The sequence below is a fragment of the Euprymna scolopes genome, chromosome 21, assembly GCF_053919585.1.
Source record: "Euprymna scolopes isolate OS-2025 chromosome 21, ASM5391958v1, whole genome shotgun sequence".
NCBI classification, from domain to species: Eukaryota; Metazoa; Mollusca; class Cephalopoda; order Sepiida; family Sepiolidae; genus Euprymna; species Euprymna scolopes.
The window spans coordinates 53,642,718-53,651,518 of NC_136502.1; the positions used below are offsets into that span (position 1 = coordinate 53,642,718).

The 8,801-nt window shown below is 33.0% G+C and overlaps 1 long non-coding RNA gene across 1 annotated transcript in view; it reads left to right on the plus strand.

Moving 5' to 3' along the window:
• The window catches only part of LOC145242357 (uncharacterized), a 15,526-nt gene extending 13,679 nt beyond the window's left edge, over nt 1-1,847 (plus strand). The window contains exon 2 of the long non-coding RNA XR_013862714.1: nt 1,613-1,847. This is a non-coding gene — a long non-coding RNA (uncharacterized LOC145242357). The remainder of the gene's footprint in view (nt 1-1,612) is intronic.
• Nucleotides 1,848-8,801: the final 6,954 nt, after the last annotated feature.

Consider the following 8,801-nt stretch of genomic DNA (forward strand, 5'->3'; position numbering starts at 1 on the left):
AGCAATGTAGAGCGTGTTGTATATTATTCAATCACCTGTGAGAAAGAGAACATTAATGACACAATAGTTTAAATCAACATACCTGCAAAAGTTTGAAAGAATAGTTCTATGCTTGAAGACACTCCCTCTTAAATCTATTGCTCGGGATAAAAACTGAATTAGCTAAGTTGGCTGCTGTAGAATGAAAATCTTACACCAGCAGTCTCTTGCTCAATTTTCTGCAATTCAAACATCCTTAGGAGGTTCAAATATAGATATAAGTTATGTTTACAATTAAAAATTCGACTACTTAAATATGAACACAATAATATATTGAATAAGCAGAACACATTAATCGCAAGATGTAGACACACACATAAATTAAAAATAATCAGCTTTTGAAGGCACCCTACTGTAATATTGTTAATTTGAACATATTGAATAGATCGTATACAAATCTACATTCAACAATGCACTGGGATGGAAGCTTACATGCCTCCCAGCAGTGACTTAGTCCTTAATATATTGTAGTTTACATTGCACTGTAGATAACCTATTGTTGATTTTATAAAATTATTTTTATATAATTGCTTTAATTTAAGTTTAAAATGCAAAAACCAATTATCACGGTTCAGTTGTGCTCTAAACAGAAATATTCATTTTGAACACACGCTGGCTTATCAAAAAACCTACGGTTAATTTTATTATTTTAAATTTCTTCTTTTGCAGTAGTAAAACTTTTGAAACCCACTTATGATCTTAACTTTGGTCAAAATCATATTGTTCCTTCTTTGATCAAATTTTTTCAATTGCCTGTTTTTAATACTTATTGGAGGCATCTAAGAACAATCCTAGACACATGATGTACATTTGTATGAAATTTTTTAAAAAGTCGACTCAGATGTTTCAGAATCCATAGGTAATGAACTCCCACAGATAAAGTGCCATAACTACACACACACACACACACACACACACACACACACACACACACACACACACACACACACACATGTATATATTAAATGCCTTGTGTCAATTAAATTTTATTGTTTTATCATGAGGATTGAACTTTTATAGTAAGTCTACAATTCATGCAAGAATATCTGCTAACCAACACTTTTCTCAATTTTCTCACATAAGGAAATTTCGGGTTATTTTCTGATATGCCTGGCAGGCCACTTTGATTTATGTCATATGTTTATTATAATTATCTTTAGAATATCTCTTAAAACACTCATATCTAGAGTTTCTTATGTGTCTAGTATGACATTCAAGAGAGTGAATTCTACCTAAAGGGAGTTCAAATAATACTTCCAATAATGAAGAAATGCTCATATGTGCATGCAAATAATGGGATAGATTGCTAATATGTAAGGTTCCATACCATTGAAGTCTATGTAGATTTAATTGTAGAGTGTATCAAAATGAACCCGCATATAGCATCTAGGCTATATGCTAATAAAAAATGTCATCATTATTTTTTAGTGTGACTAGTATAACTTCAGAAAGTACATTCTATCAAGCGGTTGTGAGTTCAAAAAATCGATAAAACCGATAGTAATAAACTAACTGAATAGTTACATTTACATGTAAATAATAAACATTAATTTTATTTAATTTGTATTTACAGATGTTCCTGTTTGAAAGCCTGTGTTGAATTTGAATGGATCATTATTCTCTTTGAGGATTATAATAGCTAATGCTATATTCTTATTTGGGAGACAAAAGCTCAAGTTCAAAAATAATTTCTGAATTCTACTATTCAACAAAGAAGTTGAGATAATCACAGATCTTGAACATGATCAGTTTCTCTTAAACAAAGGTCAGTTGTATTACATCAATTAAAAATATTACTTCAATCAGAATGCGTTTTTGTCGGCTGATTTATGTTCTCAGAATTCAAGTTGATTGAAACATGGAATCACACGGTTTTGAAAAGCCATATTCTTGTAAAGTATGTGAGTATTCTTGTTCTGAGAATTCAGATTTAGTGACACACATGATAAATCACACTGGGGAAAAGCCATATTCTTGTGAAGTATGTGACTACACTTGTTTCCAGAAATCTGATTTACTGAAACATATACAGGAACACAGTAAAGTAAAGCCATGTCTTTGTAATGTATGTGAGTATTCTTGTTCTCAAAAATCGGATCTGATTAAACATATGAGAATTCACACAGGGGAAAGGCCATATTCCTGTGAGGTTTGTGAATACTGTTGTGCTCAGAAATCGCATTTAGTGACCCACATGAGAACTCATACTGGAGAAAAGCCATATTCTTGCAAAGTATGTGAATATTCTTCTTCCCAGAAAGCTGACATAGGGAAACACATGATGATTCATACTGGAGAGAAGCCATATTCTTGTGAACTATGTGAATATTCGAGTTCTCGCAAATCAAGTCTAGTGATACATATGCAGAAACACAGTGGAGATAAGCCATATTCTTGTCAAGTATGTGAATATTCTTGTTCTCGAAAACCAGATTTAGTGAGACATATTAGGACTCACACTGGAGAAAAGCCATTTTTTTGTAATGTGTGTGAATATTCTTGTTCTCAGAAATCAGATGTATTGAAACATATGAGAACGCACTCAGGTGAATGTGACATTCCAATTAAAAGAAAAAAAATAAGAAAATTAAAAAGAAAAGAAAATGTTTGAATGCACAATTCCTGAAATTTATGTAAAAAGTTTCACATGATCAAATATTCAATATAATATAGAATTGGAAGCCCAAATAATATCCTCTCTGAATGGCAACACACTGGCTCAAGTGATGAACGATGTACTTTCTCCTAGTGAAGCAGTGAAGCTATGACAAGTGATCACGCTAAGTTAGATATTTCACCAGACCAGATTAATTTGACTTCTATAATCCAACAAAACAAAATTTGTTCTCTCTATCACTTCAAACACTTTCTCATACATAAGGCTACATTCTATCTCTAAAATCTTGCTTTCAAATTATATATGGAGTATTGCTGTTATATTTGGGCTGGTGAATCTCTGTCCCATTTGAGGGTTATTAATAAAGTGCAGAAACATATCTGTAATTTGATTGATTGCCACCTTTTCTTCTTCACTGCAACCTCTCTCTTAAAGACATAATATTGTGCTAGTCTCAGTCTTTTTATAAATACTATTATGGCCAGTGGCATAGCTAGAGTAAACGTCATCCGGGGCAGTCTGCTCAAATGTCACCCCACTGACATTGTGTAACCCTTTCTTTGCTGTCACCCAGACCGCCCCCCTTTAATCCGACACTATATATATATATATATATATATATATATATATATTTAGTGGGAAAGGTAATTAATAAAAACTGAAGAAAGTGCTCAATACTGTTGTAGAGCAAATATGCGTTTTATTTTTTATTACCATATCTTTCTGTTAAGTTACATTATTGTTTCAGCTACCCGGCTCAAAAAAAACGGCCGGGTAGCTGTAACAATAATGTAACTTAACAGAAAGATACGGCAATAAAAATAAAGCGTATATATATATATATATATATATATATATATATATATATATATATATATATAACCACTTAATCCTTTTTCCTAATTATTTTCACAGTTAAAAAAATGGAATGAGTGTCATCAAATGACTCCAAATGTACTATTAAAAACTTCAAAAAATAAAGAGTTAAGAGTTTTCAATAAACATTGGCAAAATATTCTTCAGTTACTAATTTTTTAAAAATGTAAAATATTTTAGAAAAGATGAAAAACTTAAAAACTTTACATAAATATGATAACTAAATACTATTTTCAGGCGATTTTTGCACCTTAACCTAGCTGAAAAATTCTGTTGGGGTGACATTGTGTCACTCCTCTTTTGCTGTCACTCAGGATAGACTGCTACCTCCGCCCCCCCCCCTCTAGCTACGTCACTGATTATTGCATGTCTTCAGAATTATCTAATCTATACTTTGCTTACTTTGTTCCAGCTCATTTTACTCCTTGATCTAGTGGTTTTCATCAATTCATTGTTTTAATACCTCTTCTTATTACAGTAGTTCTTTCCAACAACTATAAGGTTGTAGAACTCTCTTATTGCTCATTTTTTCCTCCTACCGGCATCGTACATCCAAGTTCTTCTCAAGACTAATGTCAATAGGCTGCTCTTGTCTGTGATAATCATCTTTCATTCATGTTGACTCCTAACATCAAATGACTTCACAGCTTGTCTCGAGTGATTTCCATAACTAAAATGCAAAGTCTGCAAGAAAAATAGACTATAAAATAATTAATTGACCCATTGAATACTTAGTCATGGTAAAGAAAGTAGCTAATGGCATAAAATGAACAATCATCTCTATGTACCTCATGGAAAAAAATCAAGTGTTTGCTCCCGAAGTCTGTAATTCTTAATCTTTGGCAACTGAAGTAACGTGAAACAATGAATCTGTCAAAATCAAGCAAAGGCTGAAATAAATGTAAGCTAAAACAGTTAATTAGATTTACTTAAGGTTTGTTACGAAGGGAGATTTTAAAATGAACAGCCGAATATGTATGAAAGAGAAAATCAAATTTTTTAAAAAATTTTTCTCTTTTTCATATCAGTCGATCAGTTCATACATGTTTGGAAGGACAAAGGATAAATGATATTTCTTTGTAAATGTGGGGAGTTTCGTGTTCATAATTAAATTGATGTTGTCATATTTTTGAGAAAACGCAATTGCAACCTAAGAAAACTTGTAACCTACATAAAAATCTTACATCTGACGTATAATATATATATATCTGACATTATAGCTGATATATGACTTAAAGATTCTTTTTCAATAATAATCTTTAGCGTCAGAATCACAGATCAAATCGACCTTTACTCTTGTGACATGTTTGGTTTCATTTGAAAAAGTCAAACATAACTAAATGTGTCAACACTTTCTGGAGATGAATTCTATACTTTGTTGCTGTACTGAAAAGAATATGAATTATTCTAAAATATCCTAAAATTTGTGTTTTGTAAGTTTTGTTCTGGTTTGATCAATCTGGCAGGGGTACTCCGCATTGCTCGGGCCATACAAAAAAAAAAGAAGACAACTCTTCCTAAATGATTTTTGCTTTAATTATTTTTACTGTGCAGTGATTTATATCAGTTTGAAAAAATCCACTGATGTTGGCCCACTGTTAAGAAGTTGGAAAAAGTCTTAAGCGTTTATGATTAAAAATATATATGTTTGTCATTTATGTAAGTAATATTTATGCATTTAATAGTGATCTGATCTTTATACTAATCCTCAGCTAAATCAACCGCTGATAACTATGAAAAATGATTTTTGTTTTAACTTTACCAACGATAAAAAATTCCCTCTAATTATTTGTTTTGAGCCAAGTAAATAATGCTAAGTACAAATCAAAATATATTTTTAAAAATCTTTTAACCATGTTTAAATGCAAAAGCATACCAAAATAAATTTTTCAAAATTATGTTAAAAATAAAAAACGAAATGTCTGCTGTATGAGGGACGTGAACTCGAACACAAAAACTAATAGTTCTGACTTGGAGTAAGTCATAGAATAACGTTGCAAAATATTTAATTGTGTTTTTTAAGATTGGTTATCAAGTGTTGATCAGTCATTCAAAATCTTGTTTAAGGTAGTAAGTTTATTGTTTTATTTTAAGTTTCCTGAACTCCTCATCAAATGAGAAAAAGAGAACATAGTTAAACAAATGAAGTAAACATATAACTTTTAAAGCAATGATTTATGTAATTTTTGGACATTTCATTCCATCATAAAGAATTTTTGTATTATTGTTTTTTACAGGGTGGAACGATAAAAGTCTTGTCCTAAAGAAAACAAAACTGCAGCTTTATTTTAAAACTTTTAATGAAAAAATCGATTCAGGTAACTTGATTATGTAGTAGAGTTAACATCTATTCAATGTAGTCACCTTCAACCTCAATCATCACCTCGATACAGATCTGGAATCGGTAGCATGCTTTTTCCACGTGCCTATGCGAGCTCGGCAAATACTTGGCAAATAGTTGCGATCAGGCCGGCTTTGGTGTTTTGGGAGGTCATGTTGGTGATGTTCTTAAAGCATGACCAAACGAAATAGTCCAGCAGGTTCAGGTTGGGGGGAGGGGGCGAGGAAAGCCAGCGTGAGAAGGGTACAATGTCTTGCACTCCTGAAGACAAGCCTGGTTTTCTTTAGACTTGTGGGCTTGTGTAGAGTCTTGCTGCTACATCCAGGGTCTGCCAGCAGCCACCTGATTGCACCAAGAGATCATCACACTCTTCAGCACATCCAGGTAAACTTCGGTTTAACTTTTAAGCCAACTTTGAAGATGTAAGGCGGCATAATGTGGCTCTCACTTGAAACCACACCAAAGGCCATAACCGTGGCTGGAAACTTTGCTTTTACTCTGGGCATGTCCCTGTTATTCGTAGCAATCCAGCAATGCATTTTGAGGGTGTTGGCAATGGTCCTGTTGTTATAACTTGAATTGGTAGAGAGCATGAGTTGTACAGCAGCGCATCTCCGATTTTGCTTGTTGAACATTGTGTCACTTTCAGACATGATAAAAGTCTCCTATTGCTCTTGGCATTTGTACACAACTGGCCAACTAGTAGATGGTCTGCAACAAAAAAGAAAACTTGCTTTCATCATATGGAAATGGAATCATGTCGACTTTTCTAGGGCGACAATTTTATCATTTCACCCTATAATTAACATTTGTTTTAAGCTTTGTATGAACCTGAGATTTAATGTATTGTTTAAACAGTAGCACTTCTAAAAACATTTTTACAACATTAAAACACTTATTTTCTTAATCTATTGAAATATATAACTGCACATTTTATGAAGTCAACAATGAAAAGATATATGTAACACACTTTAGTTATTCTACTTTTTTTATTAGAAACATGGCCGATATTATTTCTGCAAATTATTAAGATTTAAGCCTTGAAAACCTGTAATCCTTACATTTTTATCAGCAGTAAGGCAAGAGTCTAGCATGTATGAGAAATATACTATGAGGCTGATCATTAACGTCAGTAACTTTTAAATTGAGATCTTATTCTTAAAAACAGTTATAATGTTATAAACTGTATTTCATTACCTTTTAGGTTTAAGTTAAACAGAATAGGAGTTCTTAAACAGTATTATTCGACACACTTAGAAGCATTAATAAATCCAACACACCGGACATTCTAATATTTAAAGCAATCAAAGCATTGATAGAAAATAAATGTGTAATTGGAGGTTGCACTTTATTTTCTTAATTATTTGGACTTACAAACATACTAGTATCTGAATCTATAAGCGGGCATGAGTTTTGTTTTCATTACAACTAGCAGGGGTACCCGACGTTGCCCGGGTGTTTAAAGGTGTGTGTGTGTTGGTGGGGGGGGGGCGGGTAAATCAAAACAAAATAATGAGCAAAGTAATAACCCTGTTTAAATATTATTTAAAAAATGAACAAAAACAAAAAAAAAACAGTGAAAAAAAGTTTTGGGAGAGAGATAGGTTCGAACCCGAAGCCTTGAGGTCAATAGTCTGATGACATAGCATGACGCCACAAAAGTTGGAAATTAGCGTTTAAAAACCCAGGTGGTTTTCTAGGTCAAATATCACGCCATAGCAGCAGTAGCAGAGAAAATGAATTCACAGCGCAAATTTTGTGAGATAAAAGTCGCTGAAATAAAAGAATTTTAAGACATCGTTTTATAAGAGTTAGATATTATCATCTCGGTAGCATATAAGAAGTTATAAGAATGCGCGAGCAAGCCGAGAAGCAGCCAGAAAAAAGCCTTTGCCAGACATACAGAAAAAATGCATGCACACACACAGGCACACACAGATTTTTGCTTTTATATATATATATATAGATAATAACAAAAACTATTTTCAATCAGAGTTTATTACAATCTTCAAGCACTATTTTACAGTTTCATTTAACTAGTAAGCAATGTAGCAGACCGACTACAGAATTACTCACCTTAAATTGGATTGGAGTCCGAAGCCAGCACAACATTCCAAAATGGAAAGATAGAAAAAGTTTGTTTCAGGTATGCCACATGTTCTCATTGTTTTCATTTTGTTGAAAACGAATGAAACATTTTACAGTAGGATAGTGGTTCAGGGTGGTGACATCATTCATCAAGAGAATAGATGCTGAGAGAAGTCATCGCAAGAGGATATAAAAAAAACAGTGAATTGCAAGTAATATGACAGACGAGTGTAGAATCATATTGGCTGAAACAACAAATGAATGCAAATCCGATGGAATAAGATTTATCCATAGTCAAGTGGTCGCCTCACTATTGTAGTTTGCCAGCCAGGTCAGATTCACCTTATAGCTCATCAGTAAGAGATGTGCCATGAAATCGTAAATAACGTTTTGTCATGAGCATGTTGGAGGTGACTAACACGTACAGCCAGGTGGGACTGGTCATCACAGATTTTGAAGATTAGTAATACTTGAAACTTATTGACTTGGGATCTGCAGTTTGACATCATTTTGAGACGACAAGATGACGCGTGTACAATCATATTCTTGGAATTTCTATTCTATGACCGAGATCCACCAACTGAAATGCACCTTGAAAATGATTAAACATTTTGCAGTATGCCCTTCAGAAACTTATTCAGTGAATAGAAAATTAAAATTTCTTCCCATTGTACTATACAATGATGTGATCAGAGTTTCAAACTTATTGTTTCGAGAACAGCATGTGTCCAAGTGTATTGGTAAAATGTTGCAGGCGATCAACTCCGAGTAATCAGCATCAATGCACTAAATCTTGCTAATCTTGAGCAGCAACAAATAAGTTGCAAAGTAGATAATATT